The sequence below is a fragment of the Tubulanus polymorphus genome, chromosome 8 (assembly GCF_964204645.1).
Source record: "Tubulanus polymorphus chromosome 8, tnTubPoly1.2, whole genome shotgun sequence".
Lineage (NCBI taxonomy): Eukaryota > Metazoa > Nemertea > Palaeonemertea > Tubulaniformes > Tubulanidae > Tubulanus > Tubulanus polymorphus.
The window spans coordinates 13,703,684-13,720,616 of NC_134032.1; positions in this window are offsets into that span (position 1 = coordinate 13,703,684).

The window sequence follows — 16,933 nt, forward strand, 5'->3', positions numbered from 1 at the left end:
GCAGCCAAAAACGGGCATAATTAATAATGGATATCAAATTCATATATGATTTACTTGCAATCAATGTCGCATGAATGATCTGTTTGTGAATAGATGATGATATTGCACCTCATCTGAAAGAAACAAATAGATGAAAAATACACACTTCAATCAGATGATTAATAATTTCTTTAAAATGAAATTGAATTTTGGTCTGAACACAAACCAGTTATATTTCTATCATAATCAACAATGGACTGTAAGTGTCAAGGGCTGCTGCTGTTGAGGTCCCATTGATCAAAATAAAAATCTCTGTTGACTTGAGAGAATCAGCATCTTTCATGGAATTGAACTGAAAATCTGGAAATAAAAGATAAATACATTTTCAAATTTAGAAACAGATAGGGAGGATGGATTTTCCAATAATTACACTTCTACTCACATACTGCAGTACTAAAATACCAAGTTCATCACACATTGTCTCAGTAGGGGTCGATTCTGTACTTGAAATCTAAACATGGCAATGAACTGAAAATAAAATGAAAGATTCATTTTGAATATATTTTCAAACTTAGAAAAGAAAAGGGAGAGTTTTTAATTTCTAATTTTACACATTTCTCCTCACATTCTGTGGCACTTCCATGCTGAGTTCCTCAGACAGTCTCACCGAGGGTCGAGTCTACAGTAGTTGCATATTGTTGATCAGTCAGCGAGTTGCAAGTTGATCAGCTTCTCACCAGTGACAGATTCTGCAGCACTCTTGAATCCAATTGTGGAATTTGTGAACGATTCTACGTTACACCAGGCATTTCTAAATCAGAACAAAATTGTATAAAAGGCGAGTATTTGCCAAAGAGGAAGCCAAAAATGGGAATAATTGATAATGGATGATATCAAAATATGCTTTACTTTATCGGAATCAATAATGAAGGAATGTTCTGTTTGTGAAGAGATGTTGAGAGAAGATATTTTAGCATCTGAAAACATGTAATAGATGGAAAACTTATATCTAAAGATAATTGATGACTGCTTTAGAATAAAATTGAATTTTGGTCTGAATATACATACCACTTATATTTTGATTGTAATCAACGATGGACTGTAAGTGTCGGGGGCTGCTGCTGCTGCGGCTGCTCGGACTAGATCAAAATTGATGTTTTTCATGGACTTGTTCATTACCGGTTCTTAGAGGATCAACCTTTAACATGGTGTTGAACTGAAAATAAAATAAACCATTTTTCATTAATTCATTTTCAAACATAGGAACCAATAGGAAGATATTCCAGTTTCACACTTTTCTACTCACATTCTGCAGCACTTGGACGTCTGTAGCACTCTGATTCCAATTGTGGTATTTGTGAACAATTCTACACCAATAAGTACAAAATTAAATAGAAGGTGAGTATTAGCTAAATGTGGCGGCCAAAAGCGGGCATAATTTATAATGGATATCAAACTTATTTATGATTTACTTGGAATCAATGTTGTATGAATGTTCTGTTTGTGAATAGATGCTTATATTGCACCTCATCTGAAAGAACACAAATAGATGAAAATTACTTTTCAAAAGTTGAGTTATAATTTCTTTAAAATGAAATTGAATTTTGGTCTGAATACAAACCACTTATATTTCTAATCAACGATTGACTGTAAGTGTGAAGGGCTTCCAGTGTTCAGGTCCCTCGGATTAGAATAAAAATCTCTGTGGATTTGCGATTATCAACCTCTTACAACCTGGTACTGAACTGAAAATAAGTGAAAATAATAAATACATTTTCAAATTTAGAAAGCGATAGGCAGGATTTCTAATCTTACACGTTCTGCAGCACTAAAATCCCAAGTTCACCAAACATTGTCTCAGTAGGGTCGATTCACTAGGAGTTTCCATCCATTTTATTTGGTACTGAACATAGAATAAGAGAGTCTTCATGAATTAATTTTCAAACACAGAAACAAATAGGATGGATTTGGAATTTCTTGCAATTCTACTCACATTCTGCAGTACATGGATGCAATGCATACCAGACAGTCACTTGGGTAAATTCTGCAGCACAATGGATGTTCACCAGACGGTGAGTTTCACTGGGGAAAGACTCTGTAGTACTTGCAATCCTTTTTTCATGGCGCTGATCTATGAAATAGAATTCAAAATTCTTCATGAATACATTTTCAAACATAGAAACCAATACGGAGGATTTCCAATTTTACACAATTCTACTCCTCTCCTCACATTCTACAGCACTTGGACATCAAGTGCACCAGAAAGTGTTTCACTAGGGGTAGATTCTGCAGTACTTGGAATCCATCTCTTATGGGAATTAGCTGAAAATATAATGAAGGATTCATCAAGATTATATTTCCATATCTTGAAGACAATAGCAAGCATTTTCAATTTCCAATTTTACACATTTCTTTTCACATTCTACTAAATTCATTTTTCAAACAGTTAGGGCGGATTTCCTATCTCCAGTTTGACTCAGTTCTACTCACATTATGCAGCACTTTGAAGTCAAGTCCACCAGACAGTGTCTCGCTGGGGATAGATTCTGCAGTACTTGGATGTCAAGTTCACCAGACAGTGTCTCACTGGTGGTAGATTCTGCAGCACTTGAAAGTCAAGTTCACCAGACAGTGTCTCACTGGGAGTTGATTCTGCAGTACTTGGATGTCAAGTTCACCAGACAGTGTCTCACTGGGGGTAGATTCTGCAGCACTTGGATGTCAAGTTCACCAGACAGTGTCTCACTGGGGGTTGATTCTGAGCACTTGGATGTCAAGTTCACTGGACAGTGTCTCAATAGGGGTAGATTCTATAGCACTTGGATGTCAAGTTCACCAGACAGTGTCTCACTGGGGGTTGATTCTGAGCACTTGGATGTCAAGTTCACCAGACAGTGTCTCACTGGGGGTTGATTCTGAGCACTTGGATGTCAAGTTCACTGGACAGTGTCTCAATAGGGGTAGATTCTGCAGCACTTGGATGTCAAGTTCACCGGACAGTGTTTCACTTGGGGTAGATTCTGCATCAGTCAAGTTCACCGCACAGTGTCTTATTTAGAACAAATTCTGTACTTCGGATGTCTCATCAGCGTTGATTGCATCATCAGAAATTTCACAATTTGCAATTTTTCGCCGTGAATGAAATAAACGGAAGAGAAATCATGTAATAAAATCACAATCAATAAATATCCCAAGACTTTATAAGTGAACAGTAAAACTAAGTCAAGTTTGAATCCTTTAGCGCTAGAAGTAAGTCTCAAATATACAAAATGTCTGAATATCTGAAAAAGCCGACAATATGGATCGACAGAACATTTTGAGACGTGCATATTTTTAGCAGTTTTAAAACAAGTAAAAAGCATCACTCTGGTACATCCCATCCCAGGAATTGTCAAAATTTCTGACTGTTAAGTGTCAGTTCTTATAAATCTTGAGTTTTATTCCAACGAAAATACATTACACTGAGGCCACAATTTTGAATTGGATCACATAAAATATTCAAATATTTCTCCCTATGATTTTTATCCGTTATAACTTAGAAATTTCGAATATTCATCTAACATTCCAAATTCCTCGTCCGAGCTAAACTTATTCCAGTGGTTTACAAAGACGGCCGACACCTCTTTCTTTCTGTTTTGTTCTTTTTTGCGCCCGTGAATTACGCTTAAACATGTTCGAGGTGATTTTTTCAAACTGTTTTAAGGTGCGTCCCCGCAGACAACTGAGGCTAGGATAGAAATGCCCGTATCCCTTGACGCACAGGACTACCCTATCGAGTAAGTGATCATACACACGATACTCTCAGGCCCCGGAGTCCGCGGTTCAGTAAAGGAGCGTCCGATGCCCTGATGCTATCGTCCTCCCCGGGCGGCCTTTCGCCATCCCTGTCACCGAGCATATTCACTTTAAGGGCTACCACCCCCCTTACCGCCACCGCTATTTTTCTTCCCGCCGACTCGCAACCACAGAAATTAAGTTTAGCTCGGAAAAGGAAGAACCCGAATGGATTCAATCGGATTTATACGTGTGGTCAGGTTTGGGTTCGTATCCCGAGGCACCGAGCACGACGTATTTCGATGTGACCAGTTTGTCACTAACGTCACTGATTCTGAATAAGTTCCCGAAGTGAGATTAGAAATGAATCAGCGAAAATAGAGAATTTTGAAATCATAAGAATAAATATCTGCATTTTTATGTATCCAAAATAGAAACCAGTATTATTAGACCTCGTGATTGAACAAATGAATTTTGAATTTTGATAGTTATAAATTGGAAAAAGGTTTAGAATATTGAGCTATTTGACAACCACACGTGTGTCGATGTATTTAGTTAGAATTCACTCAAAAACAGTCAAAACACCTCATCGACAACTGGTCAAATTGTTGTCTTCACAGCATATCTTTTGATTCCTAGGTATTCGAAATCAAAAGGATTCAAACCTGACAGAGAAATTTATATCAATGATTCTTTGAATGATTTTACTCACCTTCTGCAGCACCTGGATGTCGAGTTTTCCAGTTCATCAGAGTTTAGCATCACACTGGAGGTAGATTCTTTAGCACTTTGGATGCCAGGTCAATCAGCAGTAAGTTCACTGGTGGAATAGAAATAGAAAAAAAGCTTAATAGAATTCAATATCTTGGAAATCTGGAAATTTTCACCAGATTTCACTGCATATACTCACCAGCTCTGGAGTCAGCTAGGGCTGTGGATGTATGACTCGAGGTCATATTGTTCAAAATGTGGACAAGTCCATACTCTGAAATGCCAAAAATACATTGGTTCAAATGTAAATATTTCTTGAGTCTGATTAGGGTATGCCCTTAAGAGTACCTATAGTATTTCGAACCTACACTAAGCATGAGTAATTTGTTCACTTATTTCTCCACAGTTTGAAGAATGTTTGTTCTCTCATCTTCGTTAGTAATGAAAAGCGTTCCCATCCGCGTAACTACGACATCACTACATTCCCACTTCTCTGACTGTAGTGTGGATTAGGAGAGGGAGGTTTTGGTTTGGAATGGGGAAGGGTACAGGGAGTTCACAGGTAGGGTAGAATGGGGCAATGTGATAAGGTTAGGTCTGGGTTGGATAATGCAGGGTGTTTGGTATGGCTGGGTTGTCGGATGATGAGTTTGCTAGAACTGATCGGGGGCGGTGTATATGGTAGGATAGTTTAGTGTAGTTAAGTAGGTGTGTGATAAGAGAGAAAGGGTGATGTTAAGGCAGTACAGAAGTGATGGTGGTAGGGTTAGGGTAGAAGGATGAAGCGGGGTAGGGTAATAGGATAGAGTAGGACAGGATGTGGTAGGGTAAGGTCTATTTTGGATGGAGTAGGGTATTTTTGGTTTAGTTGAGGAGAGGAACGAGTTTTCTGTGGTTGGGTTGGGATGATTGGGCCGTATTCAGCAGGGGGCAGGGATGGGGACCATTTTTTTCCCTTTTGGGTTCCTCTGCCCCCTATAAGTCAAAATCTTTGTACGGCCCTGGATGAATGGAGTCCTTAGAAGGGTATAGGGTAGTGATATTTGATAGGCATACGGTAAGAGGCAGTGTAAGGGTGTTCAGGGAGTGAAAGCACTGTGTGTTATGGGGCAGGGTTTGTCGATGGAACACAAATAGCATCTTGCACGCGAGTAGCAGAGGAGATCGCTGTATGAGGGTCCTCTGTGGATAGAATCACCACAAACGAAGTAGCTAACACAAAACCAAAGGAACCGGAGGGAATGGAGGGTGTATGGTAGGCACCTTTACCCTCAGACCAAGAGCTTATCTCGACACAAAGGAACACGCAAGATATCAAGAGATGATCCCTGGAAGATTCTGAATTCAGAGGCATAAAGAAACACCAGGAATTGACAACAGGAGAATCGACATCACTCATTGAGGCAAGTGAAGGATTTTTGAAGCAATGACGACGCAGATCTAAATATCCGAATATCTTTTATCCAACCCTATTACAAGCCTTGTAAGCAGCAAATGTTGAGAAAGAGAATTTCATAAGCCAAATATAGATTGGTTGTTTCGTTCAAGGTTTAACGCATAGAATGATTGATAACATCATTCAATTTATTTCTACCACTTCCATCCAGTGGAACATGAATCGCTCTCCGCTCTCATTCTATCTCATTTGTCATGCCATTTTTCAGCACATCGTGAAGAGGCAGAAGTACGCAGACCACTGCCCGCCATCTTAGCCTAGAGGGGACTACCCCACTTTTGTGCTTGGTGGCTTTAAGCTCACCTTTTTTTGAGTCGAGGTAGGAATAGACCACTGCCTACCCGCTAGGCGGACATTGCACTAAACCTTCGAATTGCTCTCGGACCCCACTCTTTATATTTTCCTTTTTTCATTTTCCTTTCATGGCTGGCATTCCTCGCTATGCATCAGTACCAACTGGCAGTAGTGTATAGAAATAGATTGAAGATGTTTGATACCAGAAAGAGAACTTGGCTTGAAATCCCCCTCAACAATTTTCTAAAATCAGTAATAGAGTTATCGTGAATAAATCATTGCCGATCAGAATCACTGGCTGCTGATATTTTTTGCATTTGCGGCATCATTGCTCCAACAAAAAAAGTCTCCATAACTTATTAATGAACTTATGAATTCAGCCTACTTATAATATATTCATCATCTGAATAGCCAACCTTCAAGAGCATCATTCTCAGCTTATCTTGCATGCTGTGTGTAACTAGAAAGGACTCAGGTTTCTAGATCATACTCGAGATATAGTTTATGAAATATTACGAGTAATGGAAACTTTTACAAATTAAACTCTAAAGACAATCAAAAAGCTCTGATCACTTAGTCAAATAAATTGAACTATACCAGTGGCAGATCCAGACGTGCAACCCGCCCCCTCATATTTTTTGCCGAGCAAAGAATTTTTTCAAGCCGCTATATAGATGTATATGAAAAAACTATATTTGCTGGATGTACCCGCAAATGTATGCGTTACGGAGGATTAACCGAATGAATCATTTTCTTTCTATTATATTGCAAAAGTACTGAATGCACCTCATTGCATCTATTTTTCCAAAATTTTCTGGGGTAGGGCCCCAGACCCCCCTAAATCGCTTTGGATTGGCTTCGCCATCCTGTTGTTGCTTTAATTTGTGCCAGCTTCCGCCTCTATCTTTATGCTCCATCGACTGTTGTGGTGATTTCCAAGTTATGGAAACTTTTACAAATCACCTCTAGACAATCAAAAAGCCACATTTAGAACGCGATGAACTCGAACAAACAATATATCTACTAGTAGTCGAATAAACACGCGTGTATACTGTATCATAATTGTATCATAAGAAATCCCGTTATTCGAATATTAAATAAAATCTGTTATTTTGAAACCACAATGTTTCGGATATTGACTAACAGCCATCGTCAGGTGGAATGATCAGAAACACAAGTAACAAAGTATATATAAACTCACAGAATGAAAAGTAGTAGAAGCTATGCGTCAGAATCAAAGAATAACAGACCAAGCAATAAAAACACAAGGGATACACCGTAGAAACCACAGAAATTCTAAACAGTTCGGAAAGTGTACAAATTATAAAACTAAAGCTGCGATCACACTAAGCGTTTTTGGCCTCAGCCAAATTTTAGCACTTTTAGCCTCTTTACACGGGTACCAGTTGCAATTCAAACACAATCATTTATCTCTATACTTTGGCTCGAGCCTGGTCAGTCGTTTAAGGCCCGGGCCAAATTTAGCTCGAGTCTGATCCATGCCAATTTGGCCCGGGCCAAATTGTCTCCGTGTGATCGCAGCTATAAGCCGCGATCACATGAGCATTTCTAGCCCGGGCCAAATTTGGCCTAGAACAACTGTTCACATGGGTGCCAAATGGGCTGAGCCTGTTTGGCCCAGGCCAAAGAGGTTGGACCAGGCCCGAGCCAAATTTTAGCACGAGACTACCGTGTGAACAGTTGTCCCGGGCCAAAAACGCTCATGCGATCGCGGCTATAACTTAGCACGAGACAATAGCCACGATCACACGAGGATTTTTAGCCCGGGCCAAATTTGGCCCAGAACAACTATTCAAACGGATGCCAAATGGGCCGAGCCTGTTTGGCCCAGGCCAAAAAGGTCAGACCAGGCCCGAGCCAATTTTCAGCACAAGACACCCGTGTGAACAGTTGCCCCGGGCCAAAAACGCTCGTGGGATCGCGGCTATAATCTAGCATGAGACAATAGCCACGATCACACAAGCATTTTTGACTCAGGCCAAATTTGCCCGAGCCTGTTTGGCCCGGGCCAAATTTGACCGGACCAAAAACATTGGACCAGGCCGGAGCCAAATTTTAGCATGGGACAAATGATTGCGTTTGAATTACAACTGGTTCAGGAAATGACCGACTTTGTTTCTGTGTGATCGCAGCAATAAGCCGCGATCACACGAGCAAATTTGTCCTGTTCACACGGGAACCAGTTGCAATTCAAATGCAATCATTTGTCACGAGCTAAATTTTAGCTCGGGCCTGGTCAGTCGTTTTAGGCCCGGGTCAAATTTGGCTTGAGTCTTGTCTGAGTCAATTTGGCCCGGGCCAAATCACCTCCGTGTGATCATAGCTATTAGCCGCGATCACAGGAGCATTTTTAGCCCGGGCCAAATTTGGCCCAGAACAACTGTTCACACGGGTGCCAAATGGGCCGAGCCTGTTTGGCCCAGGCCAAAAAGGTCGGACCAGGCCCGAGCCAAATTTTAGCAAAAGACACCTGTGTGAACAGTTGTCCCGGGCCAAAAACGCTCGTGCGATCGCGGCTATAATTTAGCACGAGACAATAGCCACGATCACACGAGCATTTTTGGCTCAGGCCAAATTTGCCCGAGCCTGTTTGGCCCGCGCCAAATTTGACCGGACCAAAAACAATGGATCGGGCCCGAGCCAAATTTTAGCATGGGACAAATGATTGCGTTTGAATTACAACTGGTTCAGGAAATGACTGACTTTGTTTCTGCGTGATCGCAGCAATTAGCCGCAATCACACGAGCAAATTTGTCCTGTTCACACGGGTACCAGTTGCAATTCAAACGCAATCATTTTTCACATCTAAACTTTGGCTCGGGCCTGGTCAGTAGTTTTAGGCCCTCGCCAAATTTGGCTCGAGTCTAATCTGAGCCAATTTGGCCCGGGCCAAATCGTCTCCGTGTGATCGCGGCTCAAACATTTGTCTCGTGCTAAAACTTGGCCCAGAACGAGGGTGCCACATCGGCCCGAGCCTGTTTGGCTCGGGCCCATTTTTCAGACAGGCCTGAACCAAATTTAGCACGAGACATTAGCCGCGATCACACAAGTATTTTTGGCCCAGAACAACTGTTCACTCGGATGACAAATGGGCCCAAGCCAAACAGGCTCGGGCCGATGTGGCACCCTCGTTCTGGGCCAAGTTTTAGCACGAGACAAATGTTTTTTGGCCCAGGCCAAAAAGGTCAGACCAGGCCCGAGCCAATTTTTAGCACAAGACACCCGTGTGAACAGTTGCCCCGGGCCAAAAACGCTCGTGCGATCGCGGCTATAATCTAGCATGAGACAATAGCCACAATCACACGAGCATTTTTGGCTCAGGCCAAATTGCCCGAGCCTATTTGGCCCGGGCCAAATTTGACCGGACCAAAAACATTGGACCAGGCCCGAGCCTTAGCATGGGACAAATGATTGCGTTTGAATTACAACTGGTTCAGGAAATGATCCACTTCACTTCTGTGTGATCGCAGCAATAAGCCGCGATCACACGAGCAAATTTGCCCTGTTCACACGGCTACCAGTTGCAATTCAAACGCAATCATTTTTCACATCTAAACTTTGGCTCGGGCCTGGTCAGTCGTTTTAGGCCCGGGCCAAATTTGGCTCGAGTCTAATCTGAGCCAATTTGGCCCGGGCCAAACCATCTCCGTGTGATCGCGGCTCAAACATTTGTCTCGTGCTAAAATTTGGCCCAGAACGAGGGTGCCACATCGGCCCGAGCCTGTTTGGCTCGGGCCCATTTTTCAGACAGGCCTGAACCAAATTTAGCACGAGACATTAGCCGCGATCGCACAAGTATTTTTGGCCCAGAACAACTGTTCACTCGGATGACAAATGGGCCCAAGCCTGTTGGGCCCAGGCCAAAGAGGTCGGACCAGGCCCGAGCCAAATTTTAGCACGAGACTACAGAGTGAACAGTTGTCCCGGGCCAAAAACGCTCATGCGATCACGGCTATAACTTAGCACGAGACAATAGCCACGATCACACGAGCTTTTTTAGCCCGGGCCAAATTTGGCCCAGAACAACTATTCAAACGGGTGCCAAATGGGCCGAGCCTGTTTGGCCCAGGCCAAAAAGGTCAGACAAGGCCCGAGCCAATTTTTAGCACAAGACACCCGTGTGAACAGTTGCCCCGGGCCAAAAACGCTCGTGCGATCGCGGCTATAATCTAGCATGAGACAATAGCCACAATCACACGAGCATTTTTGGCTCAGGCCAAATTGCCCGAGCCTGTTTGGCCCGGGCCAAATTTGACCGGACCAAAAACATTGGACCAGGCCCGAGTCTTAGCATGGGACAAATGATTGCGTTTGAATTACAACTGGTTCAGGAAATGATCCACTTCGCTTCTGTGTGATCGCAGCAATAAGCCGCGATCACACGAGCAAATTTGCCCTGTTCACACGGCTACCAGTTGCAATTCAAACGCAATCATTTTTCACATCTAAACTTTGGCTCGGGCCTGGTCAGTCGTTTTAGGCCCGGGCCAAATTTGGCTCGAGTCTAATCTGAGCCAATTTGGCCCGGGCCAAACTGCCTCCGTGTGATCGCGGCTCAAACATTTGTCTCGTGCTAAAATTTGGCCCAGAACAAGGGTGCCACATGGGCCCGAGCCTGTTTGGCTCAGGCCCATTTTTCAGACAGGCCTGAACCAAATTTAGCACGAGACATTAGCCGCGATCACACAAGTATTTTTGGCCCAGAACAACTGTTCACACGGATGACAAATGGGCCCGAGCCTGTTGGGCCCAGGCCAATGAGGTCAGACCAGGCCCGAGCCAAATTTTAGCACGAGACTACCGAGTGAACAGTTGTCCTGGGCCAAAAACGCTCGTGGGATCGCGGCAATAATCTAGCACGAGACAATAGCCACGATCACACGAGCATTTTTGGCTCAGGCCATTTGACCGGACCAAAAACATCGGACCAGGCCCGAGCCAAATCATCTCCGTGTGATCGTGGCTCAAACATTTGTCTCGTGCTAAAATTTGGCCCAGAATAAGGGTGCCATTTTTCAGACAGGCCTGAACCAAATTTAGCACGAGACATAGCCGCGATCACACGAGTATTTCTGGCCCAGAACAACTGTTCACTCGGATGACAAATGGGCCCGAGCCTGTTTGGCCCAGACCAAAAACGTCGGACCAGGCTCGAGCTTAATTTAGCAGTAGACAAATGATTGCGTTTGAATTGCATCTGGTACCGGAAATGACCCACTTTGCTTTATTTAGTATCAAGTGAGTGCATGCATGTGGGCGCGCTCGGTCTTATTAGGCACAGGCCAAATTTGGCTCGGGCCTAATACGCGCCAATTTGGCCCGGGCCAAATCGGTTCTGTGTGATCACGACACTAACCAAAATCTAATAGAGAGTTGATAATAATTGCTTATGTGGAGAAAAACCAGTATTTAAATTAGTAGATAAGTTGGATTTCGAAAGTTTAGAAATAAGGGCTGATTGCACAATTAGTCTCCTATGAATGTCTTTACAGGGATAAAACAAGTTGGCTATATTTCGAATTCTGAAAGTCAAATCGGTGATTAGATTAGTTGTTGAAACATGATTTGCTATCCTACCCTTCCTGTCTCTGGCTTAGGTTGGTTATGAATCAATTTCTTCTTCAATAAGCTGATTAAGATTACGTCCCGTCTCAACGGTGTACATCATATTGCAGTCTTTATACGGTAGGCCTATCTTATAGACCCCAGCCTCAATTAGCTCTATGTGGGGTGGGTTTTTTGGTTAAAACCCATCAGGTGGCGTGGTCACTTGGGGCGTGACGGCGAAAATTTTGAGATATCAATATTGTCACCTCAGGCGTGACTGACCTACTGACCTAATTGTCCGCTAGATGGCGAACTAGTTGTATGTGCACTATAGCATGCTTTAGAGCTGTCTTACGGTCGTTGAGATGCCCAAACACTGATGAAAGGTGGCGGGAATTTTTGTGCCAAAAATATTAAGAGTTTTTCTTTATTCCCCACCGAAAGCGATTTATGAAAAATTGGTGAGTTTCTTCCTGTGCCGATGGTGCTTAATGTGGATTTAAAGCGTTCCAAAGTAGGTAAATACGGGATTATTCTTTTGAGCTCTGCGTTTTGCCTAAGGTCATATTACCTCCAAAGTGAAAAATTCGGGCTGCGAAATAAGCTTTATTCAAAATTTTGTCTGGATAAGCTAGTTTCTTGACGGCAGTTGCCATGTGTTTGATTTTTTCATCTGAAAACATTTGATCTCAAATACGTAGAGCTCGAAGATATAATCCTGGGGCTATTCAAATGGCAATGTTCAAAGGAGTAAATGAGAAAAAATGAAGATAAGCTTCAGCATTAGTCGGTTTTCGATATAAAGAGAATTTCAAATTTGTTTTGAAAATATGAGTACATCGAGAAACGGGATGCGGTTATTTTCTTCCCACTCAAAATCGAAATTTAAAGTAGGATATGAAGAGTTCAAATAATGTAAGAACCCGTTCAAATTGAAATCGAGGGCAACTAAACAGAGATATCACCAACGTAACCGCGCAAAAGTTTGGATTTGCAATCAGTGTAAAGAGGAAGAATTTCACTTTCAACGTATTCCAAAAATAAACCAGCTAAAACAGGGGAGAGTGGATTCCCCATAGCCATACTAAGGTATGTTCAAAGAAATTAGAACCAAATTGAAAATGTAAGTTTTTTGTACGAAGTTCGATTAAATCCAAGAGACTATCAAAATCTGTGGTTTCTAGAGTATCCCTTGTGTTTTTTTTCGAAATGAAAATCAGAAGTAGGTTTCAACTCTCTCCTAAGAAAATCCAAAGTAATATAAGAGAATAGCTCGCAACATCAAAAGATATAGATAATTTATCATGCCCAGGACTAAGATTTTTTGACATTCTAAATCCTGATTATGACGCAAGTGGGCATTCGAAAATGAGCCAAGAACCGGTGAAAGCGTTCTAGCCAAATATTTAGAAAGTCCTAAGATGGTGAATCGCAATTAGATATGATCGGTCGAAGTGAATACGCCCAACATCAAAAGATATAAATCTATCATGCCCAGGAATAACTTTTTTTTACGGATCCTGATTATGACGCAAGTGGGCATTCGAAAATGAGCCAAGAACTGATGAAAGAGTTCTAGCCAAATATTTAGAAAGTCTATAAGATGGTGAATCGCAATTCGATATCATCGGTCGAAGTGAATACGCCCAACATCAAAAGAGATAAATCTATCATGCCCAGGAATAACATTTTTTTTACGGATCCTGACTATGACGCAAGTGGGCATTCAAAAATTAGCCAACAACCGGTGAAAGCGTTCTAGCCAAATATTTAGATAGTCTATAAGATGGTGAACCGCGATTCGAGATGATCGTTCGAAGTGAATACGCCCAACATCATTCGATATAAATCTATCATGCCCAGGAATAAAATTTTTTTACATTCTAATAAATCCTGATTATGACGCAAGTGGGCATTCGAAAATTAGCCAAGAACCGGTGAAAGCGTTCTAGCCAAATATTTAGAAAGTCTATAAGATTGGTGAGTCCCAATTCGATCCGTCGTAGCGGAGTTATCCTTCTTGTGAATTTTTTGAAGTCCACAGAGATAAGGAAGCGACGGTAACCGTTTTTGAAACATCGTAATCTTTGTAATTCGCAATAATGTCCGAAAGTCCTTTATTGAATTTGCTTTGCATAATTTCTGAGTTATTAGTATACGTCTTGGTTACTGAGGAGATCTCGTATTTTAGAATCATATGATTCAATATCCATAAGCACATTGCGGTTTCAAAATAATAAATTCTATCATATAGAATTAGAATTGTGGGATTTCTTCAATTATTAAGTTATCCACTTTTTACAGATTCTACAATTTGAACTGTAGCCAAAGATCTCCATTTCCAAAATAGGATCGTTTCCAAAACAGGTAAACCTGCTTAACTGAAAGCAATCATATCAAAACAATCAAAACGATTTTGATACTTCATTTCCCTTTCTGTCTTCAAGATGCGGAAAGAGTTTATACATCCAACAAAAGATGCGCCAATGAGTTTGATCTTGATTGTCGAATCGCGTTAAGACTATTCAAAGCAATAGTATTTCGACCTATTGCATACTTTGGAAATATGGCCCAGTTGATATCAAACTCTGGGAAAACCTGGGTCTCAAAATCCTTGGTATTAGTATAACATGCTAACTTGGTATTAGCGGCATTTACTATCTGTATTTCAAAAGGTTGTTCGTAACTTTTTGTGGCCAACCTTCCTTTTCAAAATTTGTGGCTTAAACTTTAAAAGCTATGAGTCCTTCTTGAAAGTATTGAGAGCAGATCCAGATACGTGCTGTACCAGTCATCATACTATATCGAAATGGTTGATGCTGGTACTAAACTATTTGAAATGACAATTTATGGCAACGTCTGACTTTCAAAAACATTGCCACAGTAAGGTTCCATGCGTTAGATAGCATTTCAAATTGCTATAGCATTTACACGTTCACTAATTAAAGAGCAAAATAGTATGAAATGATTAGATTTTCTGCGTTATTTTATTTTCATCTCTTTCATTTTTCGGTGATAGCAAAATCTATGATTTTCTCATTGCGTAATTTCTTTTTTGATCAGATATCTGAGTTCGGTCCATTCAAGTTCAACACGTTCTACCCTGCCCCATTTCACCTGGTCCTACAATGTCCTACCACCACTTACACTGCCTATTACCATACACCTATCAAACATTGTACTAGCATACCCTTCCAAGAACTACACCCATCCCAAACCCAACCACACGACCCTACCCCACCCAGAGACCTTACCCTATCGCATCCTCTCCTACTCTATCCTATCACCATACCCCACCTCACCCTCCTATCCGAACCCTACCACCGTCACTTCTGTACTGCCTTAACACCAGCCTTTCTATCTCTTATCACAGACCTACCGAACTACACTACCCTATCCTACCACATACACCACGCACCCCGTTATCAGTTCTACCAAACTCACCATCCAACCCAACCACACCAACGCACCCTGCACCATCCAACACTCGACCTAACCTTATCACATTGTCCTATATATCTTACCCTACGTGTGAACTACCTCTGTACCCTTCCCCATTCCAAACCAAAACCTACCTCTCCTAATCTATACTACATTCAGAGAGGTAGAAATGCTATGATGTCGCGGTTAAACGGATGGGAGTGATTATCAATACTAATGAAGATGAGAGAACAAACATTCTTCCAAATGAGGAGGAATAAGTGAACAAATGACTGTGAAGGCAATCAGTGTGACATGTACATCAACAATGAGTGTGAAACTTCTACACGTAAAATCTTACACAAATCAGACTGCATTGAAAACCTTTACAGCTCCTAGTGATAAATATAACTCTACTTATCTTTTTTTGAGCGATTCATTTTCTGTTGCTTCTTTTTGCTCCTTTTTTGCTCCTCTGTCGCTCCTGTACTGCTCTTGTTGCTCCTATGTTGCTGAAAATGTTTGAATGAATTAATTGGCTTGAATGGCATCATTGGCAAAAACAAATTAGTTTGTGAATCTATTATACTGCGCATTAACGAAAGCTATGAAGCGATCTCTATCGTTTACCGAAAAATTTTACAAAAAAACGATGTATAAAAGACTATCGAAATAGAAATTACTGAATTATATAAACCACTGTTTGGGGATGTCAGGAGCTCCTGGTGGTATCATCTCGCGGTGGAACTAAATCCCGGACCTCTGTAAAGGTTGCCAATATTTTCTCCAGTCATAATCTTGGGAAAATCCTCACGCTCTGAAAAATCTTGACAGTTGCCGGTTCTGTATTTTTAGCTAAGGGGTGAGAAACTTATCTTTGAACTTACTTATCTTTAAACTTTTGATGCTGCTTGGATCCCATGTTCCCATGTTGATACCATATTTTACTAATTTCGTGCTGCTGTTGCTGTTGCTGCTCCAAAGTCGACAGATGCTGCTCCTATTGACAGACCACTTGCAGATCCTGTTACACATGATGAATACCCTTAGTGAAACGATACCAGAAAACTCAATTAATTATTTCGATTTTCTGTAATGGTTGAAAGATCTTAATTCATTCTGATATGAAATGAATACTCACCAAACCATTCAGATTAAATGAAGATGCTGTTTTAATGTTAACTATTCAATCGATTTTGTTTCCAGTGGCTATCAATCTGAAATAGAGATACAAATTATTCTAAAAAAAGAAATCTTCACACTTAGAACTAACGGCAATGAAGACAATGAATACTTACTGTTATAACCTAAAAGTTTTTCGAAAATACCTTTCAGACTTGTCGAGACATCTATCAGTAGGGCGTTTTTGGTATCTGAAAACGAAAATTAAAGATTTTAAGATTTCCAAACGAAAATGTCAATTATCAGAATGAAATCAATTGAACTTAATGAGCAATTAAACTAGGCCAGAAATACAAGATTTGAAAACAAAATTCATTTCAGTTTTTCAGGAATGGTACTTTACACCTCCAACAAAATCTTACTACAAAATCATTAATTGTCACTTAAAATGAAAAAAAATTCACGAAGACACTGTTTTTAATACATTTCATATTCGTTGTATCTTAATTATATCTAAAACTTACCAGATATGTTAAGATTTTCTGACTTGGCTTTTGGCGGGTAATTATTTCTCACTACAGACTCTTCGCTGTTGTACGTGCGTTATAC